The sequence below is a fragment of the Mycteria americana genome, chromosome 5 (assembly GCF_035582795.1).
Source record: "Mycteria americana isolate JAX WOST 10 ecotype Jacksonville Zoo and Gardens chromosome 5, USCA_MyAme_1.0, whole genome shotgun sequence".
Classification (NCBI taxonomy): Eukaryota; Metazoa; Chordata; class Aves; order Ciconiiformes; family Ciconiidae; genus Mycteria; species Mycteria americana.
The window spans coordinates 11,243,540-11,270,904 of NC_134369.1; the positions used below are offsets into that span (position 1 = coordinate 11,243,540).

The following is a 27,365-nucleotide window of genomic DNA, read 5'->3' on the forward strand; positions in this document are numbered from 1 at the left end:
ATATAATTTCAGGCAATTCTGGTTGCTTATTTCTAAAGGTGAACTGAGAGCTTTTTAAAATTACATGACCAGAGTCCAGGGCTGTGTATTTCTCCCATTGATGAAATCACTAACATCAAAATGGTGTGGCTCTTGTCCTGCTTTAGAGCAAACAATATAAGCACAGCAGCCTATTCCTTCTACTGATAGCGATAATTCTTAGCACCACTGATTGAAACAAATTACTGTGAAAACCACTTGGGTGGCTGGGCTTTTAAATATTTTGCACTACAAATTTTGGTGTGTTACCATCATTTTCTGCTGGGGGAAAAAAGGAGAAAAAAAATCCTATTCAAATTCCCAAAGAATCTCTTTTCTTTGATTCATCAAAATTTCAGGTTTCTGAGCACTTCTCAGCCTGCTTAATATGCAAATGGCATATTTTGTTCCCTCTCTTCACTTTGGCCCAGATTTCTAATGGTATTTAGATGCTTGAAGTTAGGTGTAGGTATTTTTAATCCTCTTCAGTACCTAAGTGCCTAATTTCTTTTTATTTCAATGGTTTTTAGGTGGGTACCTATTTTGGGAAACCTCAATACTTATCTAGACACCTGAATAATAATAGTAATAGTAATAAAAATAACAATAACAATCATAATAAAAGACACCTTAATGTTTATCTTAACCACCTAAGTACCATTACAGGCTTCCTCTAGATGATGCTCAAAATCTACATCCAAGGAATATTTCAAAGCACTTAAAAGCACCATCTGCTGTGAAATCTGTTGTACGAGGTAATTCACAAGCATTCATTTATCTCACCAAAATGACTCCGCAGGTGACTTTTACAGGGAGAGGCAGGGGCCAGACTTTCTTCTTTCCAGAACGAATTCTTTCTAAGTAGGCCTTTTCCAGCCACCGAGAAGGACACACAGACACCGTTCCTGGTGTCAGTTTGTCCCAGCACACCCCTGTGGCGGCCCAGCTGGCTCTCCTGCCACCGCCTGCCTCCGCCTCGAAGGCTGCAGCGTGTCCTTTCGTGGGCAGGCCTTGCCTTTGTCCCCTGTGGTGCCGCCGATTCCAAATCAGCCCGTGGCCACTTTGCCACCACCACAAAAGTAATGGGCCCCGCAGACCCAGCTCCCTGCTAGGCCTGGCCTGGGCATCTGTCCACACCGTTCGTATGGAAAGCAGCGTGTTGTGGGACGGTAAAGTCATTAACCAACCAAATTTCAAAGAGCAGCAGCAAACATGGGAGTTGTTATACCATCTTAACACGAGAAATGGAAGATATTTCACTAGAGAAAGTGCCAGGCAGCTTCACCATAGTGACTCCTTCTGCAGTAAGACAAATTCCACTTTCACAATCGACTTTGCTGAGACTGCAAAAGGTGTAAATCAGTGCAGCATTTGGACCTATCTGTTTATAAACAGCTTTGGGCGTCAGCAGGCACGCGGGTGACATGGAGGCGCTGGCGAAAAGCTGAGCTGCGTTTCCTGCTGAGGCTCCTTGGCCCCAGGTCAGGAGTGCAAAGGCCGCTTCCCCTCTCACACCGAAGGCACCATACATTGGCTCCCCGGCTGCTGCTTCACCTAATCCCTGGAAAGCCACGTGCTAAGGGAGAATTTGCCAGGTATTGGGAAAGGCTACCAAAACCAGTGAACCATGCGTGACAGCGTCTAAAGTGAAAACAAACTGTCCCAGACAAGAAGGACTTCTTTAACGCTCCTTGTGCATACAGAGTCCAAAGTATCATTGGAAGTTCTGATACATACAAAACCAAACTTCATCTGAAGTGGAAGGGATACACGCTATATGACCAAGGCCAGTAGGACAGATTGCACACTGAAGGCCCAACTAGAATATAGTTACCCATATAGTTACCCTTATTTTACACTGATTTTTCCATTTCTCTATTCGTAATGCAGGTAGAATCACACATGGTAAACAAAATTGGAAGAAAACCAAAGTGAGAAAGTCTGAGCACTGCAGAGGTGTTAAGGGTGATGTTGCTAAGAAAGGAAAAAGTCAGACGAGATACGCTCTCTTGTCACACTCTCTTCTATGTCATCTGCATAATGAGACCTGCAAAAAGTACCTGAGTTCCTCTTGCCTCATTATTTTCTCAGTGCATATTCTTCTGGTATAATACAGCCACCTGCAAAGCTCAGGGTTTGTTCAGGACAGAAGAGGGGAGCTGAGAGAGCACAGCACTATTTCTGAGGCGATTCAAACCTAGCAGGGTTCAGTCTTTCTACTTTTGAAGGGGGGAAGCAGGAGAGGAGAGGCAAAGGAAAGGGACTCTTAGAAGAATATATCGCTATTTCCTGTTGAATTTGACTATTTGGATGTTCAAATGAGTATAAAAGGAAATCTAAAGAGAGGTAATGCATTCCTTACTGCAACTAATCCTTGAAGGCCAGGCTTACATGGCTTTTCGGTAGGAAAATTACAAAGAGTAATTTGCAGTTGGTTGGGTAATAAAAGAAGAAAAAATTACCCAAAGCTGCCAGGAAATCATATAGTGTATGGGTATGTAGTTAGATGGACTCAGTTCATGGGGATGAGAACTACTGAATCAAATTTCTGGAATGGCCATTACAGAATTTGTAGTAGTAAATATCACCATGTAAATCCTGACCTTTCCTCATCCTTCCCAGGGGGAACCACAAATACTTTTCATCTAGCCCGTATTTAGGAAGACAGTTTTGGAAACAGGAAAAAGAAAAGTCATCTGAAGATGTAGGAGCCACTGAGGCTAGCTGGTGCTCTAGTCTATCAGAATAGGATCCCCACCTTTAATTTTAATATTGGACTGTCTTTTCTCTCACTGCTTTTTCTCTGCCATGTTCCAGTAATGACAAACAGTAACTGAACTGACAGTGTTACTTACTTGAAATTAAAACAACTGTTTAATGCTCTTAAAATTCCGAGTTTTGCAGCTTTGCAAGCTGCAGTGGATGGACTGGCTGCTGTAAAGCTTAGTCCTGACTGCAAATGCTCTCTTTGTTCTGGCTTTTCTGCCTTATGTGCTCATGATGCATTATGTCCCATAGAGAGCCAGTCAGGACACATCGCCAGTGTTTGAAGTGGTCCATGGAAATAGAGGACCACCTCAAACGGGTATCCTGCAGGAAGAGCAATGCCTTCCAAAGGCGGGGAAATAGCTGTACAGTTTTAATGAACAGGATTTGGCAGAAGGAAGACAGGGACGACTGCAAGTCACACTAGTCAGTAAGTGTTCACGGCTCTTGTGAGCCATACAGGACACAGGGCAAAGCGATCTGCCCGCAGTGGGTGTCACAGGTAAGTGGGACACATAAGGAACTGTGAATCACAGGTCCTGTAAATGGTCATTAAATAGTTGGGTAGAAGTGTGTCAAACAATGAGATGATGTAATGGACAAATGCTTATCATAAACATACAGAATCCTGACCTCATTTCACGTATGATTTCATCTTAGGTGACCTCACAAGTGCAGTTACTCTACCACCTGCACAGCCTTGTATGTTTTATGTGCTTCTTTTACCCTCTAGATCCTGAAGAAATTAGTTAATTTGTTATTTTTCACAATCAGTCCCAGATGGATGATGTCTGTCAGCATTTCCTGATTTATGTAACATTTATCATTTTCAAAGCACTTTATAAACACTAAGCAGTTGATCCTCACACCACCTCTGTGCCCTAAGCATTAGTACTTCCTTTTTACCAACTGGAAATTGTTATGGGAAGTCAAAGCAATCCTCACAGTAGCTAAGGTAACGGCAGAACTCAGTACCATCCAATTTTTTAACTGCTCTTTACACCTCTAGCACATCACACTTCCCTAATGCAAACGCGTCTACCACACTGCCCTCCGATCGTTCTTTTTCCTTTCTTATTTACATATAAAAATCCTCTCCCCAGCTCTGTTTGTTAGTTCTTGCAACTTTGGTCTCTGGTATAGCTGAAGAGCCAAGCTCCCAACTTGTCCACAAGTCAACATCCAAAATATTCTAAAAACAAATGAGTACAACTTTTGTGCCTTAAGATACTGTATCCCAAATGTCTGTCAGGTACAATCAATACTTTTAAAAAGCAATCTTTTTAATTTATTCACTTAATATGAGGTCACAGAGTCGTCTAAATTCCTTGTGGGTACAGAACTGAGGTGCACTGAAAATCAGGCCCCAGCTGAGCTTTGGTGAATTTTTAAAGTAAGCAATCAAATGGCTTGTAAAATAGAGGTATTTCAGAACTGACATCAGTAACTGTTGGAAAGAATTGAAACTCAGAATGGCTGCATTCTTAGCTTCAGCAGAGCATTCAGCAATTTTAAACTCCTTCCAAGCACATACAAAGGGAAGCCGTTTGATTTATTAATAATAATGGCCTTACATACATAGTTATAGGCAGGTGAAGGCTTTTGAGTCACTTCTAACTGCCGAAGGCAAGTAAAGAAGAAACACTGGGTAGTAGTTAGACAAAATTAGAAGCCTGTAACCCCTTCCTTGGGCAGTGTTTCTTCATCTAATCTTGTCCATACTAGCAAAGAGTAGTGGTACATGGCTGAACTCTGCTAGTACATCACCGCCTGCCAGCCCCTCAGCATAAAAAGGCTCTATGAACCCTCTGCTCGTTTGGGTCATACCATTCGCACAAGAAATTACCTAAACAAAAACACAGTGCAAGAACTTTTGTTTATGATATTGTCTTTTCCTTCCTTCCTTTTTAAAATGTTTTCCCCGTATTGGCATAGGTGACCCCAGCCCTGATGCTCTTAAGGATAAACCTCCCCCACATTCAGTGTTGCAATTCAAGCCTTACGGATTTGCTTTCATGTTAGATGCAATGCATAGGAAAAGCCAGGTGCCTGAGAATAAGATTCACCACAGGTAAGTGAGAGGTACCTAGAACTAGCTAAAAGGGAAATCCTTAGGAAAGCAGTTAGAGGTCTGCCCCTACCCTCTGTCAGCATGAAGACGCCTTGTTTGGCATAACTCTTGCAATTCAGACCCTAGCTGCCTCTGCTGAGGGTGGGTGCCTCTGCTCTTGCTTTTCAAACTGGCAGCTGGCCTCCGTGCTTTACAAAAATGAGAGGAAGAAGGTGACATTGCCGTTCACTGTCCTTCCCTGGTAGCAAAATAGATAAGCTTTGGTCCACTCAGGACTGAAGGAACCTGAGTTTAATGTCCTTCTCTGCCTGAGATAAATACACTCCTCCAAGCCCCATGGAGAAAGCACTGTCTAGCAGGAGGCAGCTCTGTTGCAGAGCAGTAAGTTCTCCTTCAGAGGTATTCATTGCATTTTACTGTGCTCCTTGCATAAGAAAGCAGTTGGTCTGTTCCAGCTTTTCCGGGCAAGCCATTAGTGGATGTAGCCCTCCAAACTGGGAACTGAAATGACACATAATCTCTCTTTTCCACGAGACCAGCAGCATGGCCACCAGTATACCTTCTCAAACAGGTAAGTGGGCTTCATCAATTTTGTGGCCTCAGTGTAGCCTGCGCAAAATTTACTTGTTGGCTGCATCGGGACTGGAATTAGCCATTAAGGTACCTCTGCATTATAACTCCTGTCACTCTGTTCCTTTTTGCAATAAAAGAATTAAAGATTGAAAATGGGCCAGAGGGAATGGGAAATCTACAGCCGCTTGGAAGGGCCACCTGCTCAGAAGGAGCGTTCATTGACTTCACATTTTATATCAGTAGGCTAGGCTTGCATGCTCCTTCTGACCATGCATTATAGCAAAACAATGGGGAAAATAAACTTGCATGGGATCAAGTTGTTTTAGTAACATATCAATATTAACATCCTACATGTATAAAACATTGTCCATACCTTTTTGCTCTGTTTTCTTGTCTCTAGGTGACTGTTGTCTAACCTGTAGGTGTCTCATGAATTCAGGCCAGTGGAAAACAGTAAGTAAAAACTGTTTGTTTGAGATGTGGGTTTGTTCTGCTGCCCAGGTTTGAAGGAGGTGAGATATTTACCTGCATTTCATTCCAGCATTGGCTCAGACACACAAGCCAATTAGAGTGGCTTAGCACGGCAACGCGTATCGGCTGAACTATGGTTGCTCAGTTATGTCAGAGCTCTTCATGGCATACATGTGAATCCTACATACAGAATATAAATTAGGCATCCAGGCTGCAGCACCGGGAAGGGACTTTTACTCCTGCCTCCATAGTTTTTAATCTCCAAAACCGTGAAAAGAGCTATTACAGTGTGGCAAAGGAATTACTGGGTGACACGTGTTGTGCTTCTCCTATGGCACCGCTATTAACAACTGATGGCTTATGTTATTGGTAAGGAGGAGAGTTAAACTATTAAAAACCTAATTTATGTCTCTTTCTTCACTGTGTGACTCAAACCAGTTTTGCAATCTGTTACAGGTTAACTAGCCAGGGTTAGGCAGGGTGGGGCCTGTAGCAGATTGCAAAACTAGTTTATTCAATTCACAGAGTGAGAAAACATCCTTAAAAATAGGCATTCTAGAAGACCAGATACCTTCCCATCAATCACGGCATATCATGCAACAAAACTGACTTTCAGGCCCCTCAGCTTTTGCTGCTGTGTTGAGTGAGACGCTGCGTGCAAGTCACGTGCAGGCGGAGGCCACCCAGTATTGTGCTGCAGCTGAAGAGCGTGCCTTTCTTTCAGCTTGGGGCTACGCTCAGAGGCACACCCTCACCTGCAGCCTCTCTCCTCTCCTCCATAACTCTATGTGCCAAGTGCAGCTGGTTAATAGATCACAGATCAGACCGACCAGCTGCTTCCAGCATATGGGGTCATGGAGGAGGGGAAGCTGCAGGGCTCCTCTGCAAATGTGTGAGATGCAGGCCTGGAGCTGTCTGGAGATCAACAGGTGATTTCAAGCAGGGAAAGAAATGGAAAAGAGCTGTACTGTTTTCAGCAAAAGAGAGAGGGAATGCAATCTGTTGTCTCCTGCAGAGTTTTGCTCTTTTTGAGAGGGTAGGCATAAATGCAGATGATGAGAGTTTCAGGCTTACCTTGTGGGGTATCTTGTACAGCTTCATCCGGACGTGGGATGTAACACACAAGGTGGTGACATAGGTGTGTCTCAAAGCTCTCCTTCGATGTTAAACTGAGGACGACGGAATACACGAAGCATGGAAAAAACTACTAAATTACATGAAAAGTCTATTGTATACGTGTTAAAATACGTGAGAGATGGTTTCAGAATCTTGCACTCTCTCTTGTTATCAATGCAGTTCTTTTTATTGCTTCCAGACAATTCAAATCTTGGCACTGTACAACACTATCAGAGTAGATGTGATCTACTTTTCTTTACGCAGGCAATAGCATCATTGTCCTAGGAAGTTTTCCTAGTCTACAGCCATAGAAAGATCATCAGAAACTGAGAGCCTCGCTTTCACTTACATAAGTGGGCCCTTCATATTGCTCCAGCAATATAAAAAGGTCCTAAAGTTTAAGTTAAACCTAATGTGAAACACTTTAGCAACCCTTTACATTGTCATGGCAGTGGAAATTTGTCCCTACTATAAACATAACACAGTCATGTTCTGCATCTCTGTCATGTTATGTTGCATTATAATGGTGAGACACCAGAACAGATGAACTGGGGAGCCAGAGGAGCTCCCTTCATAGGAAATTTTTGAGAAGTTGGGATGTGTGTGTGCCAGGGTGGTCTGGGAGTATTTGATCCTGCCTCAGTGCAGGGCTAGACTGATTTTTTTTTTAAAATCCCTCACAGTTCTGCAGTTCTAAAGGTTTACGTTTTCTAAAGAGACAATTTCTTTGTGTGTCAGTCAGTGTGGTCTGTTCTTACGCCCAGAACGTTACTCCATATTTTTGCAAAGGCTATCAGTTTACCCACCGTAGTAATGAAAATTAAAAACTACATTCCTGAAATTGGCCCGTTTCCTAACAACATACCAAAGAAAAGCAAACAGAAAAGGTATCACACATAATTTAGTTAAGATTGCTTCTTTTGTATTTGCTACAGTGTAAACATATATTCCCTTCTTGCTCCCCCAAACTGTCCAGCCCAGCTGAATTGTGAACTGTGATTCTAAGGACATCCAACTTTTGTGCTTTTTAAAAATGTAAACAAAACTTCCCCCTTTCATCTATAAATTCCCCAAAACTACTTCAAGTCCTGCTCTGTCTAGATGGAAGACTGCCTTTTTCTCAAAAGATGTCAATTTTAAAATGAGGCTGTTACCTTTGTTTCTGAGCACAGTAGCCCCTATTTGTTTCACGCCCCTATTTGTTTCACAGCAACAACTGTTGGGAAGGGACCTTCAAAGATGCCTCTCAGTGAAACTCCAGATTTGACAGCTATAACATCTAGAACCAAAATCAGTGTTCATGTCAACTGTTAATCCACAACTCTTCTGTCCCTTCTCCATGGAAGTGGCCAGTTTCAAACCAAAGCTGTTCAAATTTCCTCATGCTGCCCCACAGAAGAGGCATGGGAATGCCTTCACTGCAACCTACAATGCAGCAGAAAGAGACGGGCAAGCAATCTGGTTTGGGTAACAAGAGTTGCTTCACTGTCATCCCACAAAGCTGCTTTGCAGGGTAACTAGCTCACACGGTGTTTTGGGCTGCTGTGGCTGGGCTACCTGTGGTACTCAAACAAGCTCTGTCACCCCCTGCAATATCAGGTACCTCTACAGTGCCAGTGTAGCCCTGCTCCCACGTTTCGACGACAAAAAGAAACTTCAGTTTGCATATGCGTTAGCGTCAGCCTTTTGTAGTGTCACATTCGCGCTAGAGAGACAACTGTCCCAAAGGAATTGGACTAGAGCTAGCATTTCCCTTCTGTGGAGTCAATGAAGCAGCCCTCGGTTAGAGCTGCGGTCTGGGTGACTGGAGTAACGAGGTTCTGCAGTCCATAATTTTGCACTGTGCATTTCCTCCCTAAGGAGTCACATGGCTGGTTTATTGAAATCACACACAAATAGGTCTTAGTGCATTTCTTAGCGGCTGATAGTAGAAAAAACTCAGCTAGCCTAATTGTGAAATACGCCGGTGGAACCTGCAGAAACGTGGGCTTTATTCCTGGCTTTGTGACCAGTTGGAGGACTGACTTCAAACAAATCTTTTAACCCCTTTGTGTTTCAATTCCCCTCATCTGTAGAAGAGGGATGCTCGCCCCCTCTGTGCTACTGCCACGTGCCAGCACGGGCTGAGCACATTCTGGGAGCAAGGCTGGGCAAGCCTGTCCTGCTGCTGACCTCCAACACCTGTTCCCTGGATAACTGGAGAGCTTCGGCTCCAACGGCAGCCAGTACAAGACTTTACCAGCACTCTATTCACTAGACAAACACGTCTTTTTATTGTTGTTATGATTGCAGTTGGTTGACAGAAATCCCATAAAACTTGATGTTGTAAAAAATAATAAAAACATTTAATGTTACAAAAAAGTGACTTTGATACTAAGCGCCAAGTTGGCATGAGTAAGAGTGTAGTGTCACGCACAGCAAAACTACCAATGCTCCTTCCACTCTTCGAGAGGCTTAGGCCACTCTGGCCAGGCCCCTTGGGTCCCTACACCCCCTCAGCACACACCTTCCAGGAGAAATCCTCAGCAGACCCTTCTTCCACTCTCAGCTGAAGGTTCTTTAGTAGCTTTAAAAGTGGCTCTGGGCTGTGCTGCTCAACTCCAGTTCAGAAACTGCACTTGATGAGGCAAAAGACACTTCACTCCTTGCCATGACTTCATGCGCTGGACCACAAGAAAACCTAGCAGTGACATGGCTGTCCCCACCTTCTGTCCATGTAACGGCTATACCTGATCATTTGGTGTAAGCCATTTTGTAAGCTGAGATCCTAATTTTTAAACTGCTGCTCAGCAGGCCAGTCATTAGATTTGATCTGCAGTTATTTCTTACCTTGGGATGATCGTTTATAGCATGTGAAGTATTATGAAAGTTAGTATTTTTCCAGGGCAATAAAATTTGCATTTCAGAAACTTTTGAATAAATATTTAAGAAAAAATATAAATATGTTAGGTAAAGTTTAGTTTAATTTTTATGACTCCTCTGGATGGCAGGACAGCTGTATTGGCTGCATAATATATTTTTTAGAGTTAGAAATATATAGCCATCTGTTCAGCTCATAACATGTGTTAATAGGTCTCTCAAATTTCAATTCAAGAAATTACCATCTTAATAAATAATGTAACAGCAGGAAACTTGGGTTAACTAATGGAGACCTAGCTGTGGTAGTACTACATCTGTCTAAGTTAGTCATTGCAGAAAAATTCAGGTACAAAATACTTCGCTTAAATGGGACCTTTAGCTAAAGGCATTAGAAAACTGCATTTCCTGGAAGTTTGGGACTGAGACTAAGAAGAAGATGCAGCCAAAAGATTTCCAGCTTTATGTTGACACTTGGATACATTTTATGGAGATGAGAGATCTTTACCAACAATATACCCAGCCAAGCTTCATAAATTTCTCCTATGGACTTGGTGTGCCAGAGATGACCCTTCAGATAACTTCAGACCTACCTGGATTTGAAGTTCGGACCACTAACTCTAGAGAAAGAAAAAAGCCCATGCAAAATGCCTGAGTTAAGACTACCATTAAATCAATCTCAAATTGTGCAGTCCCTGTAGGACAATATCCTACTTAAGTGGTCTCAGTGCAGATAATGGTCAGCCCTGAATTTAATCTGAAAGGTGAGTTAGTACTGGATGATAGTACCCTCTACTTGCATGGGTATGCATGAAGCAAGACAAATTACAAAATAAAGTAAAAGTATGAGCTTTCTTTTTTTTTTTTTTTTTTTTTTCTGCTCCAAAAGGCTCTTCTTGCTGCACAGTAACAGGCAGTGTAAAGGGCTGGAACTCTAGGTCTTTGGTTGCCAAGATGAAGAAAATGTCACTCTCAAGCAGATGGTACTGCTGATGCAGAAGGTCATGGACTTGGAAATTCATTTAAACAACCCAAAACAAAACCAAGGGAATGGTAGGCATAGTCCGTTATTATCTATGAATATTGAAAAGAAGGTTGAGGAAGCACAGCAAAAAAGGAATGCCAGTTTTTCCTTGGATTAGCTATAGAAAATGCATTTGATTTCCTTAACAAGAACTAGAGGGAAACATAAGCTACCGAAAGAAATCATGGTCAGATCCTTGGACCTGTACAGATGAGGATCTTATCTGAGTATGGGGAACCACAAGAGGACACAGTGTCACCATAATTAATGGTCCTTATGCCATTTTCCACTGCAAGGATGCATTCCACCCCCCCACCAACCAAGTGGATGCTGGAGGGGCCTAGGCACCCTAGTTGATGCTGTTCCTGGTTCAGTCCTTAATTTTAGGACTGAGAAGCACAGAGAGCAGTTGATATCTTCCTCTCCCATCTCCGGTCATCTTCCAACTATAGCTCAGCAGACTGGTGAATTCCAGTCCTTTGTGGCTAGCATGGGGCAGATGTCATACTGGAGAAGTTACAAGAATATGACTTTATGATTTCATAAAGTACCTTCACAGGAACTAATTAGGGGGTAACTTATTAACAGAGAAACCACCAAGTTATGAATGAACTGTCAGTTGATGTGCCAAGTAACTTGCATCAGCAATTACACTCAGAAACATTCTGGGCAAAAGCACACTTAATAGGACCCTTTCACGGGCTGTGCAGTCTCTGTCACAGGAACAATTTAGTGATTCCTTTGTTTGTGCCAGTTACAGAAGGGCCTGGAAGATCTGTGATCTCTATTCAATTTCTGTGACATGAATTTGCACCCATCTTTGCTATTCATTAACCACTCCCCTCCCCCAATCTTTTAGCTCTTATGGCTGCGGAGAAAATGTGATTCAAACATATTTTGAGAGAGCAAGATCTTCCTGAGTCTGTGAAGAGCCTAATAAGATGCTTGTGAATATGAACTGCCCTATTCATAATAATCAGTAGCTTCATTTGTCTCACAGCCACGGAACTGGTAATTTTTCAACAATATACTAACATTAATTGAATTTTTCATGTGGATTTTGCCACAGACACAGGACATTTCACTTTGTTTCTACACTCTGCTGGAATGTCTAAGCAGCTGTTTCTATCTCAGCACTCTTTCTAGGAACAGAAAATCTGGGGGATGATGGTACATCACTCCTGCTCTCTCCATTCAGTTAGGCAGGTGTATAACTCACCTCTGGCTCAGGCCCTGGTAGTGTGGCCACAGTGAAGTTACACCAGAAACCTGGAACCCACACCAAAGTTACATCCCCCGGCACCCACTCCATGCCTTTGTATCTTTAAGCTTGCTTATAAATTGGTATTCTCACGTGACAAATTGACCAATCATCTATCAACCAAAATGTTGTATTTTTTCATGCACTCCTTATCACTAGGACAACTTGTAAACATCCGAGCAGCTTTAAACAGTTGCACACTAAAGGATATGAATCTGACAAGCTTTCAAAAATGCACAGCCCCAAACACAGAAATACTTCCCGCACAAATAGCCTCCCATAGCTCATCAGCAGACACAGAGTTTGAAAACTCTTGCAAGCAGAAAGAGGTGTGGCGTCTGACTGGAAAGAACAGCTTTCCATCTTAAATTTAAAATGGAGTAAAAACCCGTTTTTTATCTTCCATTCTTCTCTCCCAGATTGCATTTTGTATCCGTCCCTTTTTAAGAATCACATCAAAAAAACCCCACTCACCTTAAAGTTTCCTAAGTAAGAAACTAGCTGTTGGTACAGCACTTCCTATGTGCTAGTATTCAAGGACTTCCAGAATATGATTAAAATATTATGAGCTGCTTTTATGAGAGCTGAAGTCATGTAAGGAGATTTATATAGGCCATTGCAACCTTCCTATCAACTGTAACTTTGCTTAAGGCTACTGTTTATGCTTTCAGAAAATACTGGAGATATCTAAGGTCTAAGGCACCAGAAAAAAGGAAAGGGAGGCAAGCATCTGTCATGTTACATAGAAAATGAATCCTTCTGGCAACCCTGCCCAGCCCCAGATTAATATGGATTTACAATTAACATCATCAGTGAATCAAGCAGCGTTGTAATTGTTTTTGCAGCTATTCCAAAACTTTCTTCTGCACAGACATAACCTAATTCTAACTTAGTGAGACAGAACAGCTTGACACATTTGTTATCTAAAGACCACTTCAGCCAAAGAACATAATGAAAAAGCATGGGAACTTGACTCAGGAGCAAAGGCTCTTCTTTAATACTTGTTCCAAAAATAAAAAAGCTTCTCCCCCCTACATGTCTCATTATTTCTTATTCTTGAAGCTCTAATTTTGCCCCAAGGACTGATTCAAAAATACATTCCCTTTGATAGGATTGCTTAATACTGCTCAGTCAAGTGGGATTAGAGCCTTCTGAGGGAAAGAACATATTTCTTATTCATTTTCTTCACTAATTAGTAAAAATGACTTTGGGAAACCTTAGTTGTAGAAGTATCACTCACCTCTTCTTCACAGTGGGTATTAATAACGAGCGTGGACTATTGCTCGATGCCCGAGCACAGCTGGCAGGCAGTTCTGTGACACCGGCCCCAGAGCCTCGTGGAGTAAGGCGCTGCGGCTGCAGTATTCATGCAGCAACTCAGGTCTCATGCATGCCAGGAGCAAACCTGTTATTCCCTCTCACAGGCACACTCTTACTGACTTCATCACTACAGTATCTAAGGGCCGCTACGAAGGCGGACTAACCAAGTGTAACCCTGTTCTGGAGTCATTCCTCCAACTAGTCTTGATGGAGAACTGAGTGAATGCTCTGCTTATGCACCAGTCGAGGGTAGGGAATATACCTGTGCCCCAACTCCTGGAAGTAAAGTGACAGGAAGATGAGCTGGAAAAGACCAGACACAATGATGGAATCAGTTTCATGTCCTTCCTTCTCCATGCTATGGCCAGACATAGCCAGTCTTTGCTGAGAATTAATTGGCTAAATATTCCTCCAAAAGCTTGTGAGTTTCTTTCCTTAAACTCAATGAATTTGTAGAGACACACATAGTAAACAGAATGTGCCTGAATCATGCAAACATTGAAAGCTTACTTCCGTAGTTTGTTCAGCTATGAAGTTTAAGAAGAAAACAAGGACTATCACTATGTGTGGTACTATGTTTTCACTGTGTATTACACCATCAATACAATAAGGTATTGACACTTGAAACCCTTTCCAATAAGGCAGAGACAAGACAAAATCAAACCCAGGGATGTGAATCTACAGTACTCACTAAATCAAAAGCAGGATCATTGTTGACACATATACAAAATAATGGCTTAGACCTTAAAAATCCATGATGTTGACTTACATTTGTGATTTTTTTTAATACACAAGACTGTATTTAAAGTTCTTTACACGAGTCCAAGAATATGGCCTGGCCATTGCATTTCCTACAGTTAATTTGCTGGAGTGTTTTTGTAGTCCAGTATGTAAAACTGTCAGGGTGTGATGCAGAAAAACAGGCTTTATGAAAGAGCATGAGACCAAATAGAAATGAACTTCCCAGCAAAGGGAGAAAGGGTTTTTTCTTGTGCCTCAGCACCACTGCCCACTGTCTGAGCTTGGCTGGAACAGCCGCACTACAAACAGCCACCTCAGATGTTTGGTTGGGCCATGAGGCCACAAAAGGTCTCCTGACTTCCTTGGAAAGCTGTAGCTCTAAGCATTTCTCTCTGGCTTTCTCGGCTAACTGTGGATGTCAGAGCAATGCTCAGAGTTAAGAAGAGAACACAGATCCTGCAAGAGGTGTTAATCTTTTTGCTAAGAGAGAAAAGTATTCTAGAACAAAAACCCCATGCTTTGGGGCGCACCTTCCACTCTGCAGTTACTGACAAAAGAAGGATTTCTTCCTTTGCCTAAGTGTCCAGTTACTAGTAACACACTGAAAAGTGGTCTTTTTTGTGTAGAACCATATGCACCAATCTAGGGTAACACGGTGGGAATTGTCACTTCCTCATGCCCAACCAGCATCTTTCACTTGCCGTCACAAGTCAATAGATACAAAAAATAAAATAAAATATAACAAGAACAAAAAGAACCCAACAACATCATTCTTAAAGCACTGCAAGAGCTTCCACTTAGACAAGAGCAGTTGAGCCTATTCCAGCAGGTAATGAAATCCACTTCTCTGTGACAAAATGGGACCTGATTGTACAATTTTATTGCTTGTTTCTCTTTCCTGAAGTTCTGTCCTCAAAAATGGTCTCTGAGCTTGACAATATTAATAATATTGATTCTGCTTGACAATATTTCATGACTTTTGCAAAGACCCGTTGACTAGAGCTGAGTTGTAAAAAAATCCTATTTTTTTAAAAAATGTAGCAGAATATGGTGTCTTACCATGTCCACCAATTGTGAACATGACTTTTCATCAGCTATAGGGATTGATTTAATACAGCTGTAACCATGAGGCTTCTGAAAAGCACAGTGGGACCTCTGGGACTCTGCAAGTCTCCCTGACACTTTGATAGAGGCACTCTATGTCCAGATTTCTCTCTTAGGACTAAAACCACCATATCAGGCAAAAAGGAATCTGTGACAGTTTCAGAGCAATTCTATTCCTGAACAGAAGTGCTGGCTCTGGGAAGGTGAGAGCAAGAACCACAGAGAAGGGGGCAGGAATTACTCTCTTTTTTCAACAGTGCACAGCAGTGACAACATCTGCAGAGCAAGCACAGGGTGGAGCGCCGGGCATGGACGCTATACATATCCCACACGCCCAACAGAAGAGTCACTTCACCTTCATCTTGCTTCACCAATGCTTTGGAACAGCTGTGGGGAGAGAAAGACTGAGACTACGGGAGAGGTGGCTTTAGGGATATTTCTGGGCAGGCCTTCAAAGCTCATTTCTTAGCTGTATTTCCACGGTTGTCCATGAAGACTACAATAAATAGTCAGTGATCTTGATCCTTCCCCAGGTCAATGCAACAGATCCCAGGGAGAAAGAACTCAGTTCCAGATTCTTTTTAGAGTTAATGGTACCTCACAGTTGTTTCATTCCTCACACCCTGGCAGCATGTGTTAGGAAAACATATGACACTGAGGGCCTCTCTCCCTCTCCATCTCATGACAAGCCTGAAGAGATCAAGAGTCAGTCAGTCTGGGGTGGGAGTCAGTAACAGTGATTCTAGGAGATGACCTATCTGCTTCTCTGTGTAGGGCATAAGGAAAGGGAGTAAAGACAGCCCGCAAAGCCAACAGTGAATCATGGAGTGACTCTCCTGCTTCTGGGGGGTTCAGTAGCTACCCACCTGTAGCTTGCCTGGCCCAGCAAACTAATTCTGAGCATTTTGGGGATGGAGGAACCAGGATCTTACAGTCTGCACAAGTCTGAGACATACAGGCATGTGTGCAGTCTACCATCTGTGCTAGCTCCAAGTCTGAAAGATTCCAGTGCAGCATTTTACCTTCCCCCAAAATATCAGAGCTAGTCTGAAGAGGCTGCTACATAAACCCTTTGCTAATATACCTGCACAGAGCAAAACAACATCCATCAGGGCCAATATTAGAAACACCATACCACAGGGCTATCCCTGGAGGTGCCAGAACCAGTGAAAATGTGGCATGTTTTGTCCTGTTTGGTTGCACATTCACCATGGATCATGTGAATGGCTCTGAGTTTACTGCTGTGGGAGCACAACTGGCATCTTTGAAGCTTGGTGCTGAACTCCTCTGTGTCGAGGAAGAGGGTAGCCCCTTTTGTTGACAGATATCCTGTTGACATGAGGCTGCTGTGGTACAGGATAGCTGTGCTGTCTTGCGGGCTGTTGGCAGCCCCTGGCTCTCCATGTATGTATTAGCCAGCCTAACGTGAGTGCATTTGGGAGAGTGATGAAAGGGTAAGGTTTTTGCTGAACATCCTATGAAACTTGTGAGGAGTTAAGTGTTAGCAAGTATGGATATTCATAAGGTTTGACCTCCAAAGATGCTAGTGACAATCCAGAGGGCTATGAAGCAACGAAAGCCTAGTTCTTCACAATATTTGGGCACCTAAATCCTATCTGTGTTAGTAGGCACTAGGCCTTTGAGGACGTAGGACAGCAGTTCAGATTTATTTAGATCAGTGCCCACCACAGTCCTAGTGCTTCAAGCTCCTGGTTGACTAAGCCTCGGAGCCAGACAGTAAAGAATGCTTTACATTGGCAGTAAGGTGGACATATCTGACAAGTCCAAGTAAATTAGCTATGGTCATGATGGAAACAGGGTGGCAGAGTAAGGAAAGGAAATCATCGCCAGAGACATGGTTCAGTGCCTGCAAACAGAAGCAGATCTAAATAAGAATAATAATATGATGAACTGATGGTACAAAATAAAGTTACAACAGCAGTAGTTAAACACAGAACTCTATTTAGCAATGCAGGCTTGGTTATTAATCTTGCTGGGTTAACGTTTTGGCTAGGAGGCAGTTAAACTTTTGTATTTTGAATTTGTCTTGTTTTTTCATGGAATGAATTTGAAAGTTCTGTAGGTGGTATCTATCAAAAAACCTTCCAGTCTGAAGCACATGATTAGCATAGGATAAATGTTCTATGTTGATATGCATTTGTGATCACATGAAAGATTTTCCTTAAATCAAGACACTTTAATACCCACACATTCTCTATCTAGCCACTGGGAAGCAGGTCCTGTGGGGTCAGGTAGACCACTCTGGGCTATTTCATCACCAAACAGTTATCTGCATCACAACAAACTGTCATGCTTTAGGAAAAAGCAGTTCTACCATGGTGTCTTCTGAATTACAGACAGGCCTCAAATGGTCTCCACAGATGCCAGCTCACTAGTAGCCTGGTTCAGATATGCCATCTGTCTGAATGTCTATCGCATTTCTTCAGATCTTTGGGTACATTAAAAAAAGTGGTTTTTCCTGCCTCTCTTCCTCCTCTCATCCTCCTCCTCCAACATCACTTCCTTGAGGATGTAATTCCCCCAAATGGCTTTGCGGCAGCTTTTACAAACGAGTCCCATTGTGGATGCTGTTCTGACTCACCACAGAAAGAATACTCCTCTCTCCTCCTCACACAGTACTGTGCACTCTTAATTTTGTAATACGAAAGCCCTGAACCAAATCCATCCCTAATGTAACTCTACTGAAGTCAATGAAATGACTTCAAGAATTGGCTTGTCTCTTGGTTTTAATACCAGAAAAATGCCTCATCCAGCATAAAAGTAGAAACTTAGTACACACTTCAGTGTGTTAGACAGCCTCGTCATCACAGCACTGTATTTGCTTTTGAATAGGCTTATTATCCATATCTGTTACTTCTAAATCTGGATAGTGCATTTGTTACGCAAAGCAAGAAAATTAGTTTTACTGCTTGAGATAGGGACTGCTGAGACAGCTGAGTTTCAGCGTATGTTAACAGTACAACTGTCCTCATTTAAAGAGATATTCAAACCTTTAATAAATTTTTTGGTTTTAAAGATTTCCTCTACTAAAGTGCACGTAACTACCATGTACCATTGCCATCTAGTGGAAAGGTAAGTAAGAACACAGGTTTCCTTCACTTTAATAGCTATCTGTGATACCCATTGATGATTATTTTAGCTAATTTGGAAAACCTCTAGAAGTCCATACATCTCTCAATGCCTGCCCTGCTCTCAGGGAAATCAATAGCTTCTATTTACTTTACCTTTTGGTATGGTAAAAAGAAGTGTTTGATTGCTGTTAGCAATCTTACTGATAAAGAGTTCTTCTGAAACAGAGGAAACTTAGCTTGTTTCCTTATCTTTGATTAAATATAACATTCACTAACTTAATTGAGATACATCATATTAGAGGATTCGCATGGTCAATAAGGATGTATTTCAGAGACAACTGCTGTGAAAGAGGAGGTGGTGGTGCAGCAGAAATAGGAATAATGCTATAGTAATGCAGCTTCTCCTTGGCTTCTCTAAAAGAATGAAATTAACACAGCTATTTGCAATTAAAAGCATACGCGAGACTCGGGCAGGCTGGTAGATTAAGCATTTAGTTGAGGAGCTTCTGCACAAAAACTCTTGTCAGGCTAAAAGACTTATTTCTTGTAGCCATTTGTTTAATGAGTTTACATCTGCTGTAACATTCAAAGAAGTCAGTAGATCTCAAGTGTTTGACAGCTGCTCTTAAAAAAAACAAGGAGGATGCACTTTGCTCATCTTCCTCACAGACTTTAGATAAGGATGAGAAATGTTACAGAGATCCACTGGAAAGCCTCAAAGGCAAAATACATGATATCTAGTTTTACTAGATTCTTGATCATTTACAGTTCACCCTAAAACTCCCACACATTTGTTTCTTAATGTCCCTCATGCTCCGTTAAACCTCACTGCAGCAATGTTCCCATAGGAATGTGGCCACTTGCCAGACTCTCTCATGAACATTTCATTAATCTTCTTGGCTCTCATACAAACTACAAAACATTATTTGTTAGCAATTTAACTGTTTTGCTCCCAAATGTGCCAGAAATGTAATCTTTGCTATGCTTTCATTCAAGAAAACATGAAGATAATTATATAGTAAATGAAATGAGCTTTTTTACATTTAGCAAGATACAGTGTCATGAAAGGTAAACCGATTATATCTTGTTTCTGGAATTAATTTTTATGCTATCCTAAACACCCAAATCATTCTCAAATGTTAAGATCTAACTTATACTTAACAAAATACATCTTTAGGCACAATTTTATTTCAGTATATTACACAATGATCTCTGACTTCTTTAATAATTCAGACCATGCCATGTAATCTACCTACTTCAGAGGATAACTTAACAGAAAATACTGACTATTTCTGTTTTCTGGAAGTCTGGCCTGAGCCACATCCAACGATGTTGAGAAAAGACTACCACTGGCTTTGCAGTAAATATGAAGAGTCTGTTAGCACGCAAAGGTTTGAAAGCACACATGACTTGCTACAGAGGAGGAAAATGATTTAGAGAAAAGCAACTTCATCCTCTGCAGAGCAGGGAGGACTTAATTCTAGATATACAGATACACAACTTTTATTTCATAAAATGGGAAGCTTCAGGGTGGTATCAGTGGATAAAGCTGTCCTCAGGTGCATATAACACTAATAGTATAGAAGCAGATTTTATCACTCAATTTCATCTGGACTTAAAAACCCAATAGTATCACATAGAGAGACATGCAGATGCAACTCAACTTCATTAGAGAAGTGTAACCTCCTCATTTTTTTAACTTCGCAGTATTGCAAATAATAACCTTCGTATGTGTCAACTCCATGGGTTTTTTTGTAACTGATCTATAAGAAGTTCAGTTATTTCCTCAAATCCCATTTTCACTTTGCAGCAATGTGACTGTTTTCAACAATTTGTTTCCATGGCACTGTATGCAAAGTGGTGTGCATCTGCAACTAAGGGGTGAAATTAAGAGTAAAGAGTGAATAAAGACTGCAGCCATTTCAAAGGACAGGATCAGAGAATTAAAGGGAGGGGAATGAACAACAGCGCATTTAGAGGTCTTTCTGTTTTCTTTTCTGACTTCTGTAAGTGCACACAAGAAACCAAAACATTTGGGATGTATCCAAACTCAGGCACTTTTGAGGTTTTCCCAGCACTTTTCTGGCCTAATATTCCTCTGCAGTGTAATGGGCAGAGACGTGCAGCCATACTCTTCATATTGTGCTGTCACTAAATTGCAGTCTGTGTGAACAGACACATATTTGACCAGCCATGAATGAAGCAATGGCCACAAGCTGTTTGCTGGGTCAGAATTTGGATTTTTTTTCTTAGAATAATCCTCAGGGGAGAAGAAAAAGGTCTGGCAAATTATGTTGCAGAATGTGCTGGATTGTGGCAAAAACTGATTGATACATGCTCTTTCAATCCTACCTTTCAAAATTATAGCAGGGGGATGAGTGGGGAAGTGGTATGAGTGTGTCCACAGAACATGAGAGGTTGATGATAGAAATAAGAAGCTCTATCAGTTGTTGCATGCAGCAAGATAAAGAAACCATTCAAAGCTTTTAATGTTGCTTGGAGAAAAGGAACAGGAATGACATAGTGCTTAAGACCATTTAGGGAAAAAAAATAGGGGTTTGGTGAGACAACGGTGTGATCAGCTGCATGATTTTGATTGTTTGGATGTTGGGTTGATCAACTACCTTAACCAGGGAGAAGGGACACCTAGAAGGTGAGGTAGGTCATAAGGTACGACCAGATGAAGGGGGGTTTGGGAGCTGGGCATTTTTGAAGGGTTAAAGTAGGTAGGAAAAATTTGGTAGAAAGGCTCATACAAGATTTCAGGAGAGTCAGCCAAGGAGGAAATAACCAATGGAGGCGGGAAGGCACCCAGGAAAGCATCTGTTGTTCTTAGATGGTGATGCGAGAGCTGATGCAGCTCTCTTTGCACTGGACCAAGAGTACTCATCTGCAGTGTTGCAAGGGTTAAAACCAATCCAGAGACGAGAACATATGTAATCTGCCATTTGGAATGAGCATTCCCAATTTAGCTTTCAACTGGTGGCAAAGCCTACTCATAGCGGTGAGATGCCAAATATTAATTTAGGCAAAGCTATGCTGCTATATACTCTTGGAAGCTGTATGATTAGAAGAAGTCAATAGAGTATAACTGACCTAATTTCTTATTTTTATTTCATAACTAAAAGCAACTCAAGGGAACCCTGAGCACAGAGACTTGCTCAACCCACACCATAATTGGACTGGCTGATTGAACTAACTGGTTGGCTAAAATTGTATTCTGATTAAATTGTAAGACCTTTTTTCCAAATGGCAAAGCTCTCCTCCCTGTAATTCCTGAGAGCCCCATCCAAGAATTACAGTGTAAAGAGAAAGAGAGTGCACAGTGTCAGACAGCCTCTGTTGTTCCCTCCAAGAAGATATAAATAAATATAGGATACTTACAGTGCTCTGTACTAGAGAAAGCCAAGATCAAGGCCAAGTGTCACAGTCCTCCCTGAAAATAATTGCAGCATGCAATATAATCCTACATACTCTAGCAACATGTAGTCTAAATAGAAATGAACAGGATAGCACTGGATTGTGGGTGGTGGAATTGTACCAGACCCTGGGAATTTTATGTTAATTAAGAAATGCTGATTAATAGAGAACTGTAAGTTTTAATAAGCCAGTAATAAAAGAGAAATTGCATTTAAATAACAGGCGTGTCTTGATTACCTGGAACAAATCTTCTGATTTTTAATCGGGGGAATTCACCTAGTGGAAAATTTTGCCTGACTTGAGACAGCAGAAGTTTTCTGTTGGTGTTACTCACTGCGGTTTAACTCCCTATTCCAGAGGTCTGCCTAGGTAACTGAGCCATTGGGAAAGAGGTATTAGAAGCAGCAGAAGTAAGAGTCTTGATACCAAAACTACTGGGTCAGGTTGTGTCGTACTAGAGGAGAGAACAGAGGATCACAAGACTTCTGGGGTGAAAGTGTTAAGGTACATGCAAAAGACCCAGCAACACAAGATAGTTCAGCTTATTTCCTGAAAGTGCTCAGAAGGCAAGTTACAGGTCTATTAGGAAAGAGATTACTAAAGGTGCTGGGACTGTGCTGCCCCAGCAAGATCCATCCTCTTTCTCACATCAGGGTACAACTACACATAACTTCCTTAACCACAAAGTAAGGACAGCCCTCGATCTTTTCTGTTACTGAGCACACACGGTAACAGGGACATCCTGAGGCTTGATGCAGGTTTCCTTCTATGTATATCCCAAAAGGAGGCAGAGCTGACTCAGAGAAACTTGCCCATTATTATCCTATCTTCACATCATGCTCTGCACCCTGGTGGATCATACAATACTTCGTACATTATATAAAGGAGCTCTGTTCAATGGAGGGACATTATTGTAAGCATAAAACAGGAATCCAGACAGTTTTGGTAATCCAACCTCGAACAACGTGGGTATAGAAAATCTACTGTGGCTAATGAAAAATGAAAAGGTCTAGTTATCCGCAATGGAATTTCAGAAATTAACACTCAAAACTTTCAACTGAGGAATATGTATGTTCCTGAAAAGCAGTGTAACTGTTCAATATATCAGTAGATAAATCTGTGCCCTAAATCTGCTTCCTACCAACTTGGTAACTTTCCACAGTGATTGGGAAGTGCATATTGTAGCAAATTCATTGCCAGACTATCTTTCTTGTGTGGGAGGACAATGTCCCTCCAAGACAGAAAAATCTCTGAATCTGGACGTGGAGCTCTGGCTAAATGAAGCTGAGTCTGCTACGTGCCTCTAATTTCTTTGCTTTGATGGAAGTCCTAATGTCACCACTTAGGCAATGAGAAGGAGAGTTAGGGCTTTATCAGGACTAACTGGCAGCAGGCAGAGTTGAAGGCAGATCTTGATTAAGTGATCTAAGCAACTGGAATTAAACTGTGGGGCTGCAGAGTCTGGGAAGTAGTGGTCCACATGCAAGTTTTCATTTCAGACCCCCTCAAACTAAGCCCCTTTTAAATCCTGACCTTTTTCCTCCAGCTCTCCTCTTCATGCTACAAGTAAACTCATGGAACCTGCCAAAGTAGAAAACTAACTTATTAGTCACAGGACAGTTGGTGGCACACAGAGCATACTCCTGATTAATTTATCAGTCTAGGTTATTTTACAGCCAGCTGGCCCACCCTCATTGTGTTATATGAGCATGTTGCAAACTATAAAGTGTTCACACAAAGATACATTTCTCTCTCTTCCCCTCACCCTCTGCTTTTATTCTGTGCTTGTTTCTTCAGAGATAGTGGTGTTGTGGGAAGGCTTCACCAAGTATCTGTATGCCTGCTTCTCATTTGCATTAAGAGTCCCCAAGGTGCCATGAAGAAAGTTTAGTGTTAAGTAAGATTCAGGCCTTGATTTCTGTGAGGGTCAGAGAGGGGTGGTTTTGTTTTCTTGGTTTTGTTTTAATTTTTTTAAAATTGTGTAAATACAATTAGCATTGCTTCCGTTTTGACAGGCTACACTCAGTAGTGGCTCAGATTACCCTCTCTGCAATTTATATTTGAGGAGTTTACTTGATTTTGGTATTGTTTTATTAAGAGAAGGCACAGTGACTCAATTAGAAATACTGATAGGGATCCTGACCAATTCAATCTTTACATTTTATCTTAATAAAGAAAGAAAGAAAAGTTCCCAGATAGCAAAATTATGAAAATCACAAAGGGAAGTGCCACCTAAGACTGTACTTCTATTGAAAATGTAACCACCACAAACTTGTCTTCCACTCGTCTGAATCAAGACTGGGACTAATTTCCCAATGTGTTAGAACTGTGCATTTCTTTTTTTGTTCTCTTATATTACAAGGCAAACAAACAAACAAGATTAATTACAATACTTTAAGTCTGCCAAATAAGGCAGTTCTGTTGCTTACTTTTTAAGCTAGTGTATTCATGGGAATCTTTTTTTTGTAGCATTATCTCATAAAAATACACATGTAAGTTTAGCGCAAACCATAAAAATGTATTGACTTCAGCTAATCTAGTATCTTTCATTTGTAAGGAGGATTTGGGTGGAGGCCAAGTTAATTAAAACCAGAATAGAAATGTGTTCTATTCATATGAGTCATATACCTCTGACTCACAATAGAGTCTGTGCAGCTAATGGGTTAATTTGTCCCGATAACACAGAAAAAATGAAGCTAGAGGTTATGACACTGTTTCAACTGAGCGCTGGTTTCAGACAGTAGATGTGCAAGGTTTTTATGCAATTAAGAATACAGATCTGCTCTAATGATGTCCTTTCTGTCTATTCAAGTGCCATTACAAACAGTTCAGAAAGATCTGGAGGTACAGAAGGCTTAGAAACCCAAGACTGACATCTTCAATACTCTATTATTGTAACAATACGCACATGAAAGTGTTTAAGCTACTGTCACATAGAGGACAGTCTAAATCACATGCATGTAACTTGTAATGCTGGCAATTTCCTCCTAGCCCATGGCCCTGCAGCACTTCAATGGGAAAAATTCCTCCCCAAGCAACCTAACAAACCCACGCACTTACGTGCCTCACTGGCCTGATGCTGAGCACCTACATCTTTACCACAAAAAGTGTGGTAATCTTTTAAGCTAACAGCCTTTGTAATTCCTCTGGTCCCTTTTCCCCTGGGGACTGGCATTCCACACCGGTCTCACTGGTGACTTTCTAGCTCCTTGTTTTACACCACAACTTAAAGGCACAGATAGGGTACAGAAAGGGGAACATGGTTCCTAATCCCTACCTATCACGATCTTCTGTGTAAAGTTCGAGAAGTTCACTCACAGCTTTCCTCCTCCCACATTCCTGCAAGACTGTGAGCCTTTCAAGACAAGGACTGTATCATAGCATGCATTCATGGAACTGCTAGTGCTACAAACCCTGTAGGCACGGATATAAACCAAACAGCAATAATAAGCACACCAGAGTTATACCTGCCTAAAACTTAGTGCCAAGGTTGAAAGCAGACAGCAGCATTCTGCTACTCTGCAGTTGATTTAGTTATCTGATCTCCAAGGGCCTCACAAGAGAAGACATAAATTATCCTGGTTTTTCAACTCTCATGCAGGTGAAACTCTTAATGAATACAAGAGTGGACAAGAAGCATGTATCTTTTATGAGCTAATTTACAAAGCAGCTATAAGGGATCCTTTGAGGAAAGCAGGCCTTAAAAGTAATGGGTTTGTGGGTGTAATTATATAGGATTGTGCTAGGATGTGAAGACAATACAGTGCAGGCCTCAGTGTAAATGTGACTGAGGCTTCCCACGGTGATACGAATATTTATCCATTTCTAGCTAAAACAGACTCAAAGAAACCACAAGGACTTTTCTCACATATTTAAAGTTAATTCAGTATTTTGCTGAATGGAGGCTACAGTTCTCAGCACCTTGCAAGTTTCAGACTGCACACAGCAATATATGTACTCCCTCCCTTACCTAAGTATTGCCACCCCCCAAAAAAAAAAAAAAAAAGGAAAGAAAAATGACATTATAAAAAGAAGAAAAAAAAGACAGTCTGGTCACAGCGATTTCCTCCCACCCCCCTGCATGTAATTTAATAGCCCTCATCTGTTCATCTAATATAACAGTTATAAATTTGGCATGTGATCCAATGGACTAATCATTCAGAGACATGACTACAGTCAGCACCGTTCATTCCTCCCAGCATCAAAAGCCCTAAGCAGTGGATGGTACTGATTAGTCACAGCTGAAGACTTTAGAGCCTCAACATGCTAGTTTAGTATTAATTTTCACCTAAGTAGAACAGTGCAAACATGCAGGAGAGGGAGGAATAGTTAAAGCATGTTTTCAGGCTTATTCCCAATAAAATTAAACTGAGCCAAGTAAGAAACAGTCTGTGCAGTCTGCCACAACATGGAGATCTCAGAAGGGAATCAGAAGATGCTCTTCCTGTTTTCTCTCCCCAGTCCATGTGAGGGGCACGGCCCCATGCAGATTTTCTGCTCTTCACACAGAATACAGGCACCAAGGTTGCAATCCTGGAAAATCTGTTCGAGCACCACCTCCCCCTGGAGCCATCTAAATTTCACCCTTGATTTTCATTTGAAAAATCCCTAGCACTTTATGCCTGCACATGTTCGAAGCTGACCCAGTCTCAATGGGACTCAGTAGTTCTAGTTTTAATCTGGCCGGGATCCAAAACCGAGATGTAGCACTCAATCCAGTACTTGTGCTCAGAGAAGGCCCAAGAAACCTCAACTGGCTTTACACACAAAATGCAGCTGTGTCTGCCATTTTCCTAAAACACAGCTTGTAGATGATGTGGTGCTCACCTTCCCAAGTGAGCTCATGTAATGGATCGAGAACAGGTAGGAGCAGGGGATGAAACTATTATTTGCTTTGCCTGAGGAAATGCAAACCTAACTCAGGTTGCAGGCTGTGTAGGGTAGGAATACACATCTTGGGGCTGGTTTGACAGCAGAGTCCTGGAAGAGAGGAGTGAGAGTAACCAAAGCTCAGCAGGAACTCTGCATTGAAACAGAGGTGATGTTAGTCCTGGTTCCTCTTCAAAATGTGTTTTGGTGTTTTAGCACCCTTTGACTGACTAAAATACAGAAGCAGGCAGCCTTACAGGAGGCCCAGAAGACAGGTTCTTCCACCAAATCCTTTTCCACCTTTTCAACAACCTAACCACTGGTTATGCTCCCTCTTCTGCTCTCTTTTTCCCTCTGTCAGTTAATGTGGAATTGCTTTGTACACAGATTTGCAACTTCAGCTTATGAGTCAACAGTGCCCCTCCAACAACACTAAAAATACCCTATCACCTTAAATTCATATCGCAGATTATGGCACTCTTCAAAGAAGGAGGAGAAATAACTCCCACAGGTGCAGAAGAGCATTAAACCCAGATCTTTTACTTGCTGGGTGAATAGTGATGAAGAAATTGAGGTAGCCAGACTGTGACCTTTTTGTTATACTGCACTGTTTGAAGAAGAGCAAGTCTACTTGCTCTTCAGGACAAAATCCATAAAATTCAG

The 27,365-nt window shown here is 41.7% G+C and overlaps 1 long non-coding RNA gene across 1 annotated transcript in view; it reads right to left on the reverse strand.

The window, feature by feature from the left end:
- The window catches only part of LOC142409682 (uncharacterized), a 29,703-nt gene that overhangs the window by 2,169 nt on the left and 169 nt on the right, over positions 1 to 27,365 (reverse strand). The window contains exon 2 of the long non-coding RNA XR_012775737.1: positions 6,974 to 7,068. This is a non-coding gene — a long non-coding RNA (uncharacterized LOC142409682). The remainder of the gene's footprint in view (positions 1 to 6,973; positions 7,069 to 27,365) is intronic.